Source organism: Solanum verrucosum, unplaced genomic scaffold (assembly GCF_900185275.1).
Source record: "Solanum verrucosum unplaced genomic scaffold, falcon-dt-bn FXZP01000255.1, whole genome shotgun sequence".
Classification (NCBI taxonomy): domain Eukaryota; kingdom Viridiplantae; phylum Streptophyta; class Magnoliopsida; order Solanales; family Solanaceae; genus Solanum; species Solanum verrucosum.
This window is the reverse complement of record NW_026020006.1, coordinates 1,585,905-1,604,950: the sequence shown is the minus strand read 5'-3', so window position 1 is coordinate 1,604,950 and position 19,046 is coordinate 1,585,905.

Genomic DNA, 19,046 nt, shown 5'->3' with positions numbered 1-19,046 from the left:
AGATGTACTATTATTTTAATTTTTGGATCTTACCAATTAGGTATTATTAGTTGTACCTTTTAAACAAAATGTTGTAATCTCCAACTAATATTTTTTTTCTGATTTTTCTGAATTTAATGGTTCACAAAAGGAAATGTGTCTTATTTATATTCACAAAAAAACTCAGACATCACAGTATTTCATAGTACATAAAAGATGTGAATTACATTGACTTTATAATATAATGGACGATCAAAATTAATTATTTTTGTCTTCAATTAAATACTCCCTCCATTTCATATTAAGTTAATTTTTGAGGTATTTCACACCCTTTAAGAAAAGTAGATTAAGACATAAATTGAACCTAATTTTCCATTTTTACCCTTATTAATTATTGTCAAATTTATGATTAAAATAACTAAATATTAATTAGTTACTAATTCCAATACTAACTAATGAAGGGTAAAATTGGAAGAACACTCTAAAAGTAGTCTTGAAAACTGAACAATTAAGTTAATTTGAAAAATGAAAAATGCCTCAAAAATTAACTTCATATGAAATGGAGGGAGTACAAATTTGGACCATTTCTTTGTTCTTTAATTGGTTATGCATATCTGCATTTATTGTTATTAACAGAAAAAAATAATTATTATTAGTCCTATTTAGTAATGGATTATTGATGAATTATTTTTAAAAATTTATGTTAGTTACCAATTATCTATCGATAGACTAGTAATGAAAGTCTATTTTTTGAAGTGTCATAAGCTCATTTTCAACCAATCTACAATTAGGCAGCTCGATATAATGTCGGATGTATCATTATCATATTAAAAATTAATTTGGCATGACTCAATATTTTTATGTTCGACTTCGTTACTTTGAGATTTGATAAATCGGCAACTATAATTATGTTCGACTTCGTTACTTTGAGAATTATGACTCTGATTTTTCAAAAAAAAAAAAACGTATCAATTATATCTTATCAATTACACCTTAAACATATAATATACTATTCTATGATCTAATTGTCGTTTTGGTAATAAAAATGTTTATTTAGCGGGATGGGAGGTGGGGGGGGGTGATTTGAAAAGAAAGTACAAGCAATTTTCTCAGTTAATCAATTACACACCAAAAAAAAAAAAAAGAAAGATATTGCAATTAAAATAGAATAGTCAAAGTTCAAATGTCTGCTTTATTAATTATTTTTTAAAAAAACAATACGAGATATAAGTAAATTATTTATTTGTATGGTACTTATTTTTTTTTAATAAATAAAAAATATTTTACCGAATACTAAAAGTTTTAAAATAAATCCCAATGTCATAACAACAAAATTACCGTACCAAAAAAATTAATTTCAATATAATAATTCGATATGTATTGTCCGATGCATCTATATATTAATGGTTCAAAGTAGAATCTTATATATTAATCGAATTTTACTTCTCCATATTTATAGTATTAATTTTTTATTATGTTATTTAATCACCTAAAAATTAATTATCCATTGATCATTGATGTGACAAATAATTTTGGATAGGACAAATATCATTAGTCTCCTCTTAATCATGTATAAGTTTGAAATGTCAAACTCAATTTATAACTTTCAACACATCAATAATTAATGGAGGCTCAATTTAAAGTGCTTCAGCATATTAATCTAGATTAAATTGTTTTAACAAAAGTAATTCTTAATTTATGTATTATAATTGATTTCACAAAAAAAATATACATATTAACAAGAAAATATACATAAAAAAACTTCTTCCTAACTCCTTCCTTTTGCAAGCAACTATTCTACTATGTGCTGCTCTCTATAGCTATATTTTAGCCACGAGTTCTCCACCTTCTGCTTCAAAGACCTATATTTATTTGAAATTGCATCGTTAGGATTATCAAGAAAACTAGTTATGCATCTTTAAATATCACACAAGTTTTTAGAAGAAATCGCGAGGTGAAGAAACATAATTTAAGAACTTAATAATTAATTCATGAGGTATTTTATATCAAGAAAACTACACCATATTAACCAAAATAAGTAATTAATAATCAATAATCATATAGAATTAATCATAGTCAGAAAGAAAACTTACCAAATAAAGATAAATTGCCCAAATTTTCTTGTAGAATTAAAGAATCAAGTCATCAATTTGCCAATGCAGCATCATCAAGATTCTCATGTATTCAAAAATTGGGATATTTCATTTCATAGTCCATATTTTCTATGTGAATCTTGATGGTGCTGCACTAGCAAGCAACAACTGTATGTTGAGGCAAAGCTACGATATCAAAATTAAATTCGATAGCATAGTCAGAAAATTCACTGACTTTAAATTTTGAATTTGTACGTGCTAAAGTATGTCATCAATCATACATACGTTTAATCCATCCTCCATAAGATTGGGACAAAGTTACTACTTAGAAGTTGAGTAAGAAATTATAACAAAGAAATCATGAAAAGAATGCAAAAACGTTACACATGATATTCAAACAAATCAAATTCGCTACAATAAAACCAAGAGAATTCAATTGAACTCATTCAGAACATGTAGCTCTGGTCCCTGAAATTGGATGATATTCTATGTGGGAAATTCTACTTCTATCATATTTTAGACCTAGAATTTTTCATAATTAATATAGCTCAAAGAAAATAAATAAAAAATGAGGTAAGAAAAATAAAGTAATAAACTTAAAAAATCGATACGTATACCTAGCATCAAAATAAAAATCAAACTAAAAAAATCAAGCAGACAAAAAGGACAAAAAAATATTTGTATTCTCTAAATGAGAAATCTACACATTTGGGGACATATCCTTTAAATGATGTGAATAATTAGGTGGAATTAATATTGAAATTTAATTGAAGAGAGAAATAATTAATCCAATAAAACAAATCTAGTACTAAGAGCTAAAAAAATTCAATTTGCTATAAATTTGAAATATATGAGAATAAAAATCCAAGTATTTTTCAGGTGTTTGAAGAACCTTAGATAAAAATCGATATTTATAATGAACAGAAATTTAACATATAATAACTAAAAAAACTTAAACACAAGAACATGGATCGATCATTTAATGAATCGACAAGTACTCAACGGGAGAAGATATTCAAAAACATAAAACAATTAACATCAACTATAACAATATATGAATCACGACTAAACTATATCAATCTTCACTATTCATATTGCTCAGGCGTAAAATTAAACTCATTTTACTCCATACTATATAAAACAAAATCCTAGATGCATATTATATTATTCATATAAGTAGGAAGAAATTCAGAAAAGAAAAAAGAATTATATGAAAAATTATTTGGATTTTTGACAAACTAAAGGAGGGAAGAAAATGAAAAAGAAAAAAATTGAAGAAGAAGAATATAGGCAATGAGTTGAGAATGGAAAAGAGAAGGATATACTTATATAGAAAATTAATTAACCTACCTCTTAGCTGGTTTTTTTCTTATTCTTCTATTACCAATAGGTGTATGAATATTTATGTGCACTTTTTATTTATTTATTTATTTTTAATTTAAATTTTGTTATATCAAAAAATATGAAAGAGTTGATGGTCTATCAACAATAATCTTTCTATTTTATGAGATAAAGATAAGATCGTGTGCGTACATATGCACGACTTACTCTACAAATTTCACTCATGAAATTTAATTTACTGAGTCTATATATATATTTATAAACTCGATCGGGTGGAACAACAGAAAAACATTTATTGGTTTCTCTCTTTTTTTCGAAAGTATATTTTAAAAATATCTTGCAAACAAATATTGATTTTACCAATTACTTATTTGTTGTTTGATATATATCATTTTGAACTATTGATTAATTTGGATATAAGATTTATATACCTTATACATAAAAAATAATTATTAAAAGAAACATCTTTTATCAAAATAAATTAAAATTTTAAAATTTAAACTCGAAATCATTATTGAACATCTAGTTCAATTCAGTCATGATAAATAATTAGACTATGAACACATAAAACAACAACAAATATATATTTTCATCTTGATATGATATCATTACCAACAACAGACAAAAATAAAGATAATCATCCTAGACTTTTTTGTTTATATTAATGTTGTCATGATCAACTTAATTATCTTAAATATTGATTGAAAGCGTTTTTCGATTTATATATAATAAATATTCAAATTTCATATAGTAGATCACATTTTTTATTGATCACGCAATGTATGAAGAAAGATCATACCTCAAAGAATATAAATCTAAATAACTTATCGTGCACTAGCTACTAAAACATATGATCTATATAAATAATATAAATTTTATAAAAATAATTTACTGTTTCTTCAAGACTTCCGCTCTCTTTCAAATACCAAATAATTATAAAACAAAAATTACTAAGTTAGGGCAATATAAAAATCATAATGCATATAGTTTAAAAAGTGGGGTATATGATGTCCTAATCATGGCCAACAACCTAGTACACTATGGATTTATGAATCATACTCAATAATCTTTTCATTTTTTTAGGCCATATGGGCTATATATGTTTAATCTCTTAATTTCTTTTAGGTATTTATTTCTTATTTTTCTTTTTTTGCCAACCAAAATTATAAGAAGTTTCTTTAATCTTCTCATTAGACCCAAAAAAATAATAATCTCATGAGGTACCTATATTTGCAAACTTTTATTTGCTTCATTTAAAAAAGTTATTGCTTCAACTTAATTTTCCAAAATTGCAACAAGCAATTAGTGATAAATTAAATGTCAAGTAATGTCACACTAATATAGTTTTATGTCAATTCATGGCACATTTGTGTCAATATTTATATAAATATTAAATAAATTTATTGGTACTAACTATATGTCAACCAAATGCTATTGGCTATGTTTTACTTTAATTATATTAAACGTCCTTAGAGAAGTTGATTAAGCATTAGCTTAATTAGAATAAAATATTCTCCTCTAAGCATATTAGTTTTCCCTGGGTAGTTTAATTCCCTTCTAATTATAAATTTATTTATAATAGTATGAGTTAATCCTTTTCGAAATTGGAGAGAATACATCCAAAATTCATATCTACAATCGATGTTTACACCAAATCAATAAATATATAACACCAAAATTCATATCTGCAATTGAATATGCATAAATATTTAATTACCTTGTAATTTGAATCTATTTGGTATAAATTACAGGTAGGGATAAACATTTATCGTGTTATTTGCACTTCTAAGAAAATGTTATCATTCCATAATTTACTTTTATGAGGACTCACAAGAATTTGTCTATATTTCTGATTTGATGTTCTATTCATTATACGTTCATTCATCGTACGAAATTTTAGAGGAATTGAACCAAATATTTATACCCAATCAATTATTTTAATCTTTAACCATAGTTAGCTTAAAGTTAAAATAGGAATGCATGTCACATAAAACTAAGGGCTAGCTTCACCAAGTAGGGTTGATGGGGTTCATCTGAGCCTCCTGCGGTGAAAAATTACATTATTAATATGTGATTAACATTTTATCTTCATGTATATATAGTAAGTATATATTGAATTTCTTTTAACTTTTTCATGTGTTTACTATTTATATTTTGGACTCTTTTGATAAAAATTCTGACACCGTTGTTTACATATAAACCATGGGCTCTTTGGTTCCACTATGGTGGTATTATTAGATTCCTTAAACTTGAAAACGTAATTAAGGTATAATTATGAAATTTCTAATTAAAAATTATACTTATCAGAAATATTTTAATACTATGATATGTTCATGCATGTGATCATGTGCATTATGATTATTTTGAATTTTGAATTTAAATTCAAAATATACGTGTGAAATCTCGATTCTCTTTTTATAATATCATTATATTATCCTAAATTAAATGATTATAGTCTATAGAAACGAGGAAGATCATGAAGAAATAGATCCAAAGAATAAATCCATGTTAGTTTTAAAAAATATATTAAAAGCAATTTGAAATTTAAAAATGTTAAAAACACTCGTGAAATTTTAAAAAGATCAAGTTGATATTTAAGGTTCTTTGAACATCGCAATGAACAATAAATCTCAAGATGTTAAAAACATTCCTAAAATATCCGATTAAAAGTTATATAATTGTCAGAAATATTTCAATATTTATTAAACGCGTATGACTACTTTCATTATGATTATCTTACAAACATTTGATAATTCACAATAGATTCAAATGTACGAACCCCTCATAAAAAAATTTACTTAATCAATAAAGAATTAATGATGTTATTGATAACAAAGCTAATTAAAACAAGCACTAGCTTGTTCTCCTTCTCTATCATTATTTTCATGAATCAAAAGGAAATGTGAACACTATTTAAAATATTTTTTTCTCGTTAAAACAACAAAAATATTTTAAATCTATTTAACAATAGGCTAGCAATAAAATATCAAAAAAATATTAATGACGAGTTATTTAGTGATAGACTAGAGGCGAATCTGAAATAAAATATTAATAACGAATTAAGTTAAACTTGCATCAGACGCTAAATATTAGTATTGTATTTGATATGAAGGTAACGTATATTTTGTTATGCCTTTGAAAATATTCGATAGCGTAAATTCTCTTATTAGTCAATAAAGAACTATCAATGGTTCTTTGTTAAAAATATTTACATTACAACTCATTCTCCTTCTTTATTACTATAGTCATGAATCAAAATAAAATGAAAATAAGTAAAGGACTTTTTTTTAAATAAAAGCTTATGTGTTGTGAATTTGGATCAATCAAATTTTAAAATAGATATTGAACGTCGAATGGAAAATGGGTGTGTAACTAATAAAGAAGAAGAAACAAAAAGTACAACAAAAAAATTGGCTAATTTTGCTAAGGATGTTTTCATTGGAAGTTGGAACAGTGGGCTCTTTCATTAATAAATCCATGTTTTTTAACAAATATAATAGTTTATTATATGGTCGGTTGCAGTCAATAAAAAGAAACAAAAATGTCTCATAAAATATTTTATTTTTTAATTACGTTACACATGCTGATCATTGATTCTTACAATTTTTCTATAGTGCTACATCATGTGATAATAATTGATTACTAGTAACATCATGTGTTAGTTACTAGGTTTTGAATTTAATTTTTATATGTACTTGATAAATTTTTAAATATGAATATTAATATAAAGTTTGAACTAAAGTTTCATATATCATCTATTTATTTTATTCCTATTAACAATCTACTTTTATTGAAAATCCTTTGAACATATGCTCATCGAAAATTATTTCTGATGAGATTTTGATAAAATCGTTGGGTAAGAAGTGTGTTTAAAATCGGCCCAAAGAGTTGTTAGGGGTTTGTATTTATTGAATACAACATGTATCAATCTGTATCTAATGTCTCTCCTCTCTCCCTCTCTCTCCAAAATCTCGCCAGTCTCTCTTCTCCCTCGATTTCACTCACATTTCTCCTCTCTCAAACTGTTGCTATGGATTGTAATTAGACAAACTATAATTACTAATGATAATTATGAACCAAACTGTAGCTATTAATGAAAATTCCTTTTTGTCAAAAGTGGGGTTGGGAAAGCCCATAATTTTAGATCCCTTATGCTTACCATAGATTACCCCAAAATTGAGATTGTGTTACAAGCCCAATCTTAATTGTTGTTACTTATTTTCAAATTTGAATAAAGGGATATAATTGTCCACATATAGCTTATTAAATTAGTCAAATTAAGTGTCGCGATAGTAGAAAATAATAATAATTACATTTGCTAGTTAACTCTTTCAAAGTTTATAACTGAACAACACATTTGCGCCAACAAGAGTCCACCATCATCTCCACCACGCCCAATGACGCAAATCACATGGAGCCTTGTGGTTGCTCAAACACCCATCGCCTTTTCGCGTGATTTGGTCGATTTATATGTGACAATTATACATCAATATATTTAGTTTAGTATTGGGAGTGAACATCTTTTCGATAAACATTCATTAATAAGGAAATTAAAGCACTTCTAATGATAATCCTATGAAAAAAATTAATGGAAACAAGAGCCACAAAATTGAATAATACCCTCTCTACCTTGTTAATTTTAAACCTCTAATTAATCCTTAATAGATGATTAAGATAATCCAAATTAAAAAAGACTACGTGGTCTAACTAAAACCTTAAGACATTTCAAGTGGCATTGATTTTTTCTAACATTATAAGAAATATTCTTTAGCAAAAGGAATTAATTCAATGTTCAATTATTTAGGGTTAAATTTGGTAATAAACTATTGTGCAGTCTAATCACCTATGCATGAGTGTTTCCTATTTAATTTGACATAATCACCTATGCATGAGTGGTAAAACGAGGTGATATATTCATTGAATGGTTGTTGTCTTAATTTGGTACTTGGAATTAACTAGGAGTTTGAAATCAACAATGTGTAACTTCTGCTTTATGAACATATATTTTTTTTACTTCGTGAAATTCGTTTATCTTTATTATTTTGTTTCTCCTTCTCCGATTCCTAGACATATATGCATGAAAAATGATCTACAATTGAGTCAATCACATTTATTAGAAGTCCATAACCGATACTATCCATCTATTGCGACTTTTTCAATCTTAATCTTAAGTCTATACTTAATGAAAACACAAACAATAAGGCGTCTATGTTTTCATTAAATCCTATGATAATGGTTCTTCAAATAAGAAAAAAGTACTCTTTCTCATGACTTTCCTTCGCTTCGCGAATGAGAGAGAAAGTCAGAGGAAAAAACTAAATTTGTACATGAGAAATTTGCATCAGTAAGCACTTTCTCATAATTCATAATTCAATTTTTTTTTAAAATTATGTTGCAGTTACTTATATTATATGATTCAATTATATTGCAGATGCTAGCCTTCATTCAAAGTCTCATGATAAAACCTGATAATAATGTAACCAATTGGAGTGTAAATGATTCAAATTTGGCAGAACCATAGCCAAGCAATTGAAGTAAATTGATTGTATATAGTATATAGTCTCATGCAATTAGTACTTTATTACAAATTTATTCCACTTTGAAGCCAAAATTTTAGTTACTTGAGGCTTTTCTTAATAGGATATATTAAGAATGTGTAGAAATGTATGATAATCCAAGTAGATATATTGAAGGTTCTTAATATATATAATCCACTATTTCCTTTATATTTTTTCATGAAATATTTGTAATTTATCAAAACATCATCATGAATGTCATAGAATATCTTTGAATGGAACATGTTTACTTCTCCTTGATAAATATATTTATTATTTTTTTGATTTTTCATTTGTTGTTCGTTAACATCTTCAATAATTTCTTTTACTTGAATACGATATTTTCGATATATCAAAATCTTTATTTGTAGGAATTGATGAAGTATAGTGTTTAGTGAGTAGGTGTAACTGTTTTTTTTTTTCTTCTGAAAAATGTGATTCCATCCGTGTGTACTAGGCAATAGACCTAATTAATATCAATATAAAAATAAATGTGGTTCCACATAACTTATAATTTGAAAAATTCTCTATCTTACAAGATAATCTTTAATAGTGAAATCAATGAAATGGGGCCGTATAAAGCGATATGGATATATAAAATTCAATTATGAATATGAATTATGAGAAAGTGCTCGAACTATAGATATCTATACATGCATACATTTAATTAATGAAGTTCTAAACATGTATGCTTACATATAAACTAAATTTCTACAAAAACAAATTAAGAATGAATGAAATCATTGATTTTTAATCCAATAATTATTTGTATGATTTAGTATTTTTTAGAGGTCATTTGATTTAAAGACAAGTTAGTGAAATTAAAAAACTCAAATCATGAATGGTCTGATTTATTCAAGGACAATTAATCTTTAAGAGGTCATTTAATACTCTTTAACGGTCATTTGGTTTGAAGACAAATTACACAAAATTTCTAATCATGAATGATCTTGATTTATTCAAGGATAAAGGGTCATTTTCTTGTTGCATATATTCAAGGAAAAAAATAAGAAAATAAATCTAAGGATAGTGAGAGCAATTTTGTCACATAAAATAATTCATGTGTTACTATTTACTATAATATCTATACTTTTATTCTACATTTTATAAAATGATACATAAATTTTCACATAATTTACGTATAGATTAATTTAGGCCAAAAAATAAAAAGAAAAAGGAGTTTGTTGTACAACTATTATATTTTTGCTATTAGAATGCACGAGCAAAATAGGATTGAATAGCGATTTTAAGTGATAAGTGAGTAGACAATATGAATCTGTGGGAGTAGATGTGGAGTCAAAATTTTAACTTTAAGACGACTTTAAATGATAATAACTGAGTTCTACAGTTAATTATAAATAGTGAATGAATTTATAACCATAGTAAGTGCATCATTTACCAACATGGGTTGTGGTGCACTGGTGGGAGCGCTTCACCCTTAACCAGAGGTCTCGGGTTCGAGCCCTGGGTATGAAGAAAAATCCTGTTGGGAGCGCCACCCCCGAATGGGCAATAAAAAAAAAGCTCATTATTTAAACAAAAGTTATTAAATTCGATTGGTTGATTATGTATTCTAATATGAGAGATACACGCTATGGGTTCGGCCAAATCAGGTGGGAGTCCCCTTGGACAATTTCATGCGTCATATTTTATTATATTTTAAATAGTGAAAATTTTGGCTTCACCAATAGATCGAACCGAATATATAATTTTGGTGTAAATCCTATTTAAAGGAATTAGAATCTCAAACTCACTATAAGCTTCAAGTTAACTCATAGAGCTAACTTGTTTTATTAGAAAATGATGTTTAACCTAAAATTTGTAATTAGCAAAGGTACAAATATTGTTGGCACAAAGGAAACTGATCAACAATGGTTGTTAGAAAAACATTTGCATGTTTAATAGTGAAATTAACAAATAAGAAGGGCAATGATCATCTTCTTCTTTTCTCTTAATTAGAAGTCACGTCAATGTTTGTCACATACTATAGTATAAAAAAAAGGTACTTAATATATAAGGGCTCGTTTGGTGTGAGGGATTAGAAATAATAGTGATGGGATAAGGAAATAGTGATGGGATAAAAAAAAAATTATGTTGTTTGGTTGGCAAGTCCGGGATAACTTATCCCGGGATTAATAATTAGTACCGGGATAAGTTATCCCTCCCCATGGGTGGTATAGTAATCCCGGGATAACTTATCCCGAGATAGAATAGGTAAATGACAAATATGTCCCTTTAAATCCTTTTTATATATCATTTTTTACATTTATGTATATTTACATTTTTTTTAATACCATGTATAATAATATTTACTACTCCTTATTTTTATGATAATTATACATATTTTTCTATTAAAAAATTATACTATATAAATATAATTTTTATTTATGAATTTATTTGACTAATTCTTATGTTTATTTTATTTTGATTTCTCATAAATTTTCTTCTCTTTAATAAACTTAAGAGGAAAGTTCTATTTTTAAGCTAAATAAGAAAAAAGTTATATTTTTAAATACACATGGTACTTATCATGGGAATACATAAACAAAAATATTTAAGTTAAAAAAAATAAAAGTTTTATTTTAAAAAATGAATAACTAAAGCTCACAAAGAAAAATTTAAAAAGTTTAAATAAAGTGAAGGGTAATTTTGTAAACAAACAACTTGTTCTTAAAATTTATCAATATATATTATTTTGAATATAACAAACCAAACACTCAATAAGAAATAATCCCAGGACAACTTATCCCATCATAACTAATCCCAACATAACTTATCCCAACATAACTTATCCCATCATAACTCATATTCAAACCAAACGACCCCTAATAGTATAATATATAGAGTTAGATACATATTCAACAACTTGTTTTTTAACTCAGATCTGAATTCATCATTATATAAGGTAAAAGTTAGAAGATTGATGAGGCCATAAAAAATGATTGTGATGGATCGTATTGGTAAATGTGATCCTTCGTCCTTAATCAAATGTTTCTGGTACAGCCTTAGGTATGGAATCACCGATAGAGAATGTTATAACCTTTAAAGTAGTACTTTTCGATGAGAATTCAAATTAGTCAAGCCCGATCTCAAAGCAAATATCAGACACCAAAACGGTTAAAAAAAAAACTTAATTTATGCACCATTGATTTTTGGACATTTTTTAAATTAAACTTTTTTTTAATTCAGTCTATATGTATCCTCCATCCTTTCACAAAACCTAATCATAAAGAGACCCTCAACAAATCTTCTATTTATGGAGACTTATTTAATAATTAAAGTCTAAATTTAGTATTGTACAAGTAATTCTAGTTGAGTAATCAAATATTAAACAGTTTCTGTTTTAATTTATCTTCATTCTTTGTGAAGGGCCTCCCCCATGAGAAAGAAAAATTTAAACATTTGTTTAAAAAATGTGAGTTGATAGTAAAATTATTTTAAAGATTTAATCAAGTCTTTTTCTATCTAATCTAATTGACTTAGTGATTTTGATCATGAGAGGCTTGGTGCCCCCACCCCACTTGTCAATTTGTTCAATATTTCTATATTGCTGAAATGTGATAAAGCGAATTTTGCACGTTTAAAGAGAAAAAAGAGGTGAAGGGTCACTCTTAGCTGATAGAGTCATTGAACGAACATGTTTTCAGATGTAACTATTGGAATAAGGCTGTGAATATGATCGATACATTATGTACAGATCGAAATAACAATGATAGTTGATGATAACAATGAGACCATGATATTCAAGGGATCCACTCTAAGTATCGACTAATTCGTGCATAGGATTAGGGATGGTAGTTGGTTAGGTCAATTCTATATTTACCTAATCATTCCTTAATTATATTTCATCGAATTTTTCGCCTAAATATATAATATTTGCTCTCTATTGTTCATTTCAAGCACCAAATTATTTAAGAAAGTTCATTATTTCAAGAAATCGATTAAGAATTTTCTTCTCTTTTTTTATTACTCAATTCTTCACCTAAATAGAATATAATATTTTTAAATTATCGTTCTTTCTCGATTTTAAACTAAATAAATAAATTGTGGGCCTAAATCAGCCCAAAGAGTTGAAGCCCAGATGGAGTAGCCCATAAATTGGAATATCGTAGTCCAAGTCCAATCTTAAATTGAAAAGAGAAGCCCAATGGACTACAATAACCTCTGACCCATAATCAAAGTGGTGTGGGAGCCCAAGATTTCCTCATTCAAATTCGACACCTCTGAGAAAATACAAAGAACTATTCATCACATCACAACCTTCGATAATTGGTAAAAAACATTTTCTTCAATAAGAATATATAATACTTGCCCAACATATGCCCATATCCACTTCTTTTAGACTTTTCAAAAAATAAAATAAACTACCAAGTGTGATAATAAAAGTTTTCGTTTGTATTAGTACTGAATGAACATATGCAACCAAAGCAAACAATATAAACACTTATTCGACATGAAAAAACAGCAAATTCTAGAAGCTAGGGCTTTGTTCACACTTATAAATCCCACTTTAATTAATTAACTTTCTCTTGATAATCCTAAGGAAACAACAAAAAGAAAAAAAAAATCAACATAGGTTGTGGTGCACTGGTGGGAGTGCTTCACCCTTAATCAGAGGTCTCGGGTTCGAGCCCTGGGTATGAAGAAAATCTTGTTGGGAGCGCCACCCCCGAATGGGTCCTGCAGAGCGCAATCCAAATTTAGTCGGAGCTCCAATGTGGGCTCCGGACACCGGATGGAAAACCAAAAAAAAAAGAGCCACAAAAACCTCTAATTATTATTCTTAATAGGAGAATTAAAATAATATAAACTAAAAAGGTTACGTGGTCTAACTAAAACCTTTTACATATTGAACGGTATTGGATTTTTCTATTATTACAACAAATATATTCTTTAGAAAAAATAATAATTAATTTAGGGTTAAAATTGGTAATCCACTATTAGGCAGTCCAATCAGTACTTATGCATGAGTTTTTCCTATTTATTGACATAATAATTTTAGAAAAAAATAACAAAAAAATCTATCTTCCTCAAGAGTTATGGTTGAAGCCATGAATGAAGAAAATATTAGAATTTGTTGTGAGATACAAATTCACTTCACATTTAAAGAATTTGGAGAAAGATGTTGCAAGTTAGTGAAAGAGCAAAGGACTAGATTTTATATTCTCAAAAGATGTGTTGCAATGCTTGTTTGCTGGCATGAATCTACTGACTGACACATAGATATCCGCGAAGCCTTATCATCCGTTATAGGAGAATGGAGAGAGGCTAAGAGAGCTCACGGGGCGCCTTAATTATTTGGTTGTCCTTTCTTTCTCTTCTTCTCCTTAGATCAATGCACGTTAAAGTTAGAATGTGCAATGTACTTGAACTATATATATATATATATATATATACAAACATGCATGGAGTTCAAGAAGAACTTTCTTTTTATAATCATGATGTTTGAATTAATTTACATGTACTTCGATTAGAATCATACTATCTGATCAAGAATTATATATATATATATATACATTTTCAATTAGACATGTTGTCAAATTTTACATATTCATAACTTATAATATACTCTCATAGAAGCAATTCATAAATTAGAATTTGAAGCTTGATTAAATTAACTGATATTCGTATCGGGAGAAGTCCCATATTGATAATAAAATGCTTCCTAACAAAGGAACTATGTATATCTGAAACGTGTAGTCAGAAATAAAAAATCATATTTACTATTCTACTACAATCCTCGTTGGTTATAAACTCTTACAGAAGGAAAGCATTTCATGTGTTAGCTTGTACGTAAATTCATAGATGCATGCATTATATTCAATTATTGCTTAAAGCTATGGCCAGCCATTAATCAAGCAAATTTTTATTTTGATATTTAATTTCATGAGATAATAATGCAAAATTCTGAAATCAATTTGATTGGTTTTTATTTTAATGACTTGTACTACAATATTATTACTTTAATTTTTTTGCTTTTTTTAGTCGTTTCATTGCCGGTGAATGACGATTGCAAAAAAGAAGAAGAAAACTTTCAACCCACAAAAATAATTGATATGAGAACAAGATGTTTAATCACTTATTGAATTAATATTCTTGACGTTTTGTTAATTAGAAACATGTGTAGTTTGTAAAATTTTAAATTTATATCTACGACAATAATTACTTTTAATTGTAAGGCTAAAAAGTGGTTAATGTACGCTATTTTTACGAGCCTTAATAGTGGCGTATACCAGAAATTTTAGAAAGTGGTATTGATATTTATAGAAGAAAAGATAAGTAGGTTATATCCTGACTCATTGGTTTGGATTAGTTTTAAGTTGAAAGAGGTTTTGAGTTCAACCCTCTAACAAATAATGTCATTTCATTTAATATATATACTTATTATTTTTTCCAAGGGAGGGGTGTCACTTGAGACCCCTTAGCTCAACGTGGGTCCGCTCCTGAGACTTAATATCATCAGTAGCATAGCGACATAGAGCTAGCTCAGGGTGCCTAATCAGACATCCTTCTCGAAAAATTATATTACGTATATAGAATATTGTATGAAATATATCAATAAAAAAATATTTTTCATACGTATATATTAAATCTTGAACGTCCTCTTTTCACTGATAGACTCGTGCCATTTTTCTGTTTTCTCCCCAAACAACAAAAAACAAAATATTAAAAGTTGTTCAACTTTTGTCCATTCACTTTATGCTAACGATTTTAGAATCTAAAGTGTTTTCCATCAAATTATATAACTAAATATAGTTAGCAGATATATAATCTATATACAATATATGTATAATCATGTATAGTTTGTCTGTTTTATTATATCGTACATCTAAAAAAAAAAAAAAAATTTTATCCGACTATTTTTAGTACTATTGAATTTAGAACAAGTTATGTCTAATTAAGGGATTTATATGAGTAAATGGTCAAATATTCGAAATAGACACAATAATTTATATTCACAATCACCAAGACATTAGATTAGACAGGCATTGGACTTGAATTAATCATTAGACTTAATATAGAAAAACAATTTCACTATTAATTAACTTTTTGAATCAAATCATATGGGGAGGCCCCTTCACAAAGCTGAATGAATAAAAATTGAAACAAAAACTGTTTAATTAATTGATTACACAACTACAAGTAATCATGAAAAAGAGGTACATATATTAATCAAAGTGACGTTAATTATTAAGGGTACGATCGTTTGATTCGAAGATAAGTTTTACATGAAATCAATCATGCAAGAATTAGTAATGCAATGATTTAATATAATGATGCAAAGAATGATTTCTTGTTAAATATTTAGTTTTTTTTTTTTTTTTTTTGCATATAAGTATGTATAAAACAAGTAATTAACAATATTTATTTAGTACTTTTTAAGGAGTAGTTTTGTTATTTTAGTATCGAAAGAAGTATTGAAAAGACCTTAAACGCGGCTCGAATTATTAGTTTCATCTCTAAACTGTTGACAATTTTAAAAACACATCTTTATTGGTTGGGCTTGAACTCAGGTCACGAGGGCGAATTCTTTGATCTGTACCAATGGTAAAAAGTGTCATTCTCTTTATTTTCCATGGGTGCACCGTAACTTATATTTAGTTTTTACCAGTTTCTCAAGATAGCTGTACATATATATAAATAATTTTTTCCAAAGTTAACGGGTGCACATGCACCATCACCTACCTATGTGGGCCCGCCTATGAATATACCCTTAAATTTTCGCTAATTTCAGGGTTATTTTCAATACTTCTCTTTGCTTTTTATTAAGAGTCACATGCTCTTACAAGAGTTTGAAACCACTTGTTATGTCATGTGACAATTCACTGGTGTATCTAAGTTAGTTCATGCAGATAGACAAGGAACAAATCAACTTCCCCCCACCCACACCCCCACCCCCAAACCCAACCAACCAACCAACCAATTTTCAATTCAAAGCTGGTTTGTGCTGTCACTATCCAAAGTTCAATAATTAGGTTTATGAAAAGTTGGAAATCAGGACATATGTATATAGTAAATAATCATATGATTAGGAAATGAAAGCTATAAAATAATGTTAAAAAATAAAAAAATCAATGCTGTATAAAGTAGTTTCATCTCTAAAATACTTCATGCATGTGGCATTGTCTCCTATTTTTTGTATATTGTCTAGTCTCATCAATTGTACTATTTGGCACTCATGCATGTCTATATTCACCTTTCTATATTCTTACTTTATTGTATAGAATGACAAATTCAGAATTTTAAAAATGAGTTATAAAAAGAATGATCAGAAGTATACGAGTCATATTCTGATAGATCTTCGATGGATATATAAAAATAATCTCAATTTTAGTAATGAATGAAATATAGTCTAAAATAACATGTGAAGAAGGATTATATTCTATTTATAAATAATACATAGATCATTTGTGGGGGACGTCAACAAATATTAGCAAGACCTAGCTGGCCTAGTTGTTGTTGTTGTTTTTTTTTTTTTTTAATCAATTCTATCGTTTTGTTTGCCTAGATTTTGCATGACAAAAAAATCAAGTATAATAATGTTGTCGAGGCTGACTCAAGATTTGAAGTAAGAGAGATATTACTAGTATGTGGCTATAAAAATGTCGTGAGTTTTGTGTGCGGATTTTGGAGGGGAAATCGAACCAAAATTCACTATGTATCAATGAAGCTATCCGATCTTTATGAATACGAATGTCCATTAAAATATATACCTCATATTTAAATATATAGGCATATATACATATTTTTTTTCGAGGTTACCAAGGTCATGACTTGACCCTCGTACTTTAGGGCTATGTCCACTAGATTCTTCGGATAGAATCATTCAATAATATTAACAATAATTTCAAAAAATTGATCATCCTATGATAGTACGATGGTTGGTCAAGCTGGCCATGCTAATAGTTCATGTTTAATTAGGTGTAGTTACGGAGGAGTGCAATATTTATTTGAGTTCGAGATTTGAGAATGAGATCGCTTCGATAGAAAGTGTTTAATTTACTCTTTCAACACAAATCTAATTAAATTAGTCGAACTTCATAGTGAATATGAAACACTCTATAAAACATTAAACATAATTATATAGAATCATCATATTTGTGCCTTTTTCTTTTCGTCTTTTATTCTTCAATATTTTCCATATTTTTACTTTTATTCATTTTTCATTATTTGTGAAGTGGATGGAGTGATAAAATTTGAAAGATAAAAATGCAAGTTATAAAGAAAATGGGAGAAGAGTGCTATGAGCATCTAATAACTCAAATGTAAGATAAAAATTTATTCGTTCACGTATTTACATCAAATCGATAAATGTGAAATATATATTTTGCACATATACAATTTTAACACTTAATATGCATAGGAATTTGATTTCCATAGCCTTTAAACATAAATTGAATCAACATAAAATTCAAGTGGTCAAAAGACACCAAATACCTCCAATTTGTGGAATTTAAAAAAACACCAATACTATATGACACTCTCAATATAAACCAGTAATTTCTCTCAAAAGCTTGCTTTACCTCCAAGTTTGACATTAAAAGAGTCACTTACGATCGTGGAACTAGCATTGTGATTGCACCCTTGGTGATTCAAAAGCTTTCTCGCGATCACAAAGCTGACATCACGAAATGCATCATGCTAAGCCTCTCAACTATACCTTCAGAAAGTGACAATAGATGACTTCCATTACTAAATGAAAGAACTTTTCGAACTAGTTGATAGGTATTCCCTAATTGCACCCCACAATGGATTCTAATTTACTAAGTCACATATTTCTATTTTTGAAACATCACATGTAGTTGTTGATCCTATGAGGTAAGGTGATGGTCAACAACTCAGTTGTCTTCAACATCCCTCACAATTGCAAACTCAAAGTCATGATTTGCTACGTACACACGTGCAACCAAGCTCTCTTTTATTCTTCTCTCGCTCTCTTTTGTTCGTAAATGCCTTGAACCTCATACCCTCTCCTCTAAGTACTTGAAATAAAGCATTCCAATCATCTTAGATCGATCTCTAAAGACATAACAAAAAAGCAATCAATATACTATCTTGTGAGCTATCAATGACCATA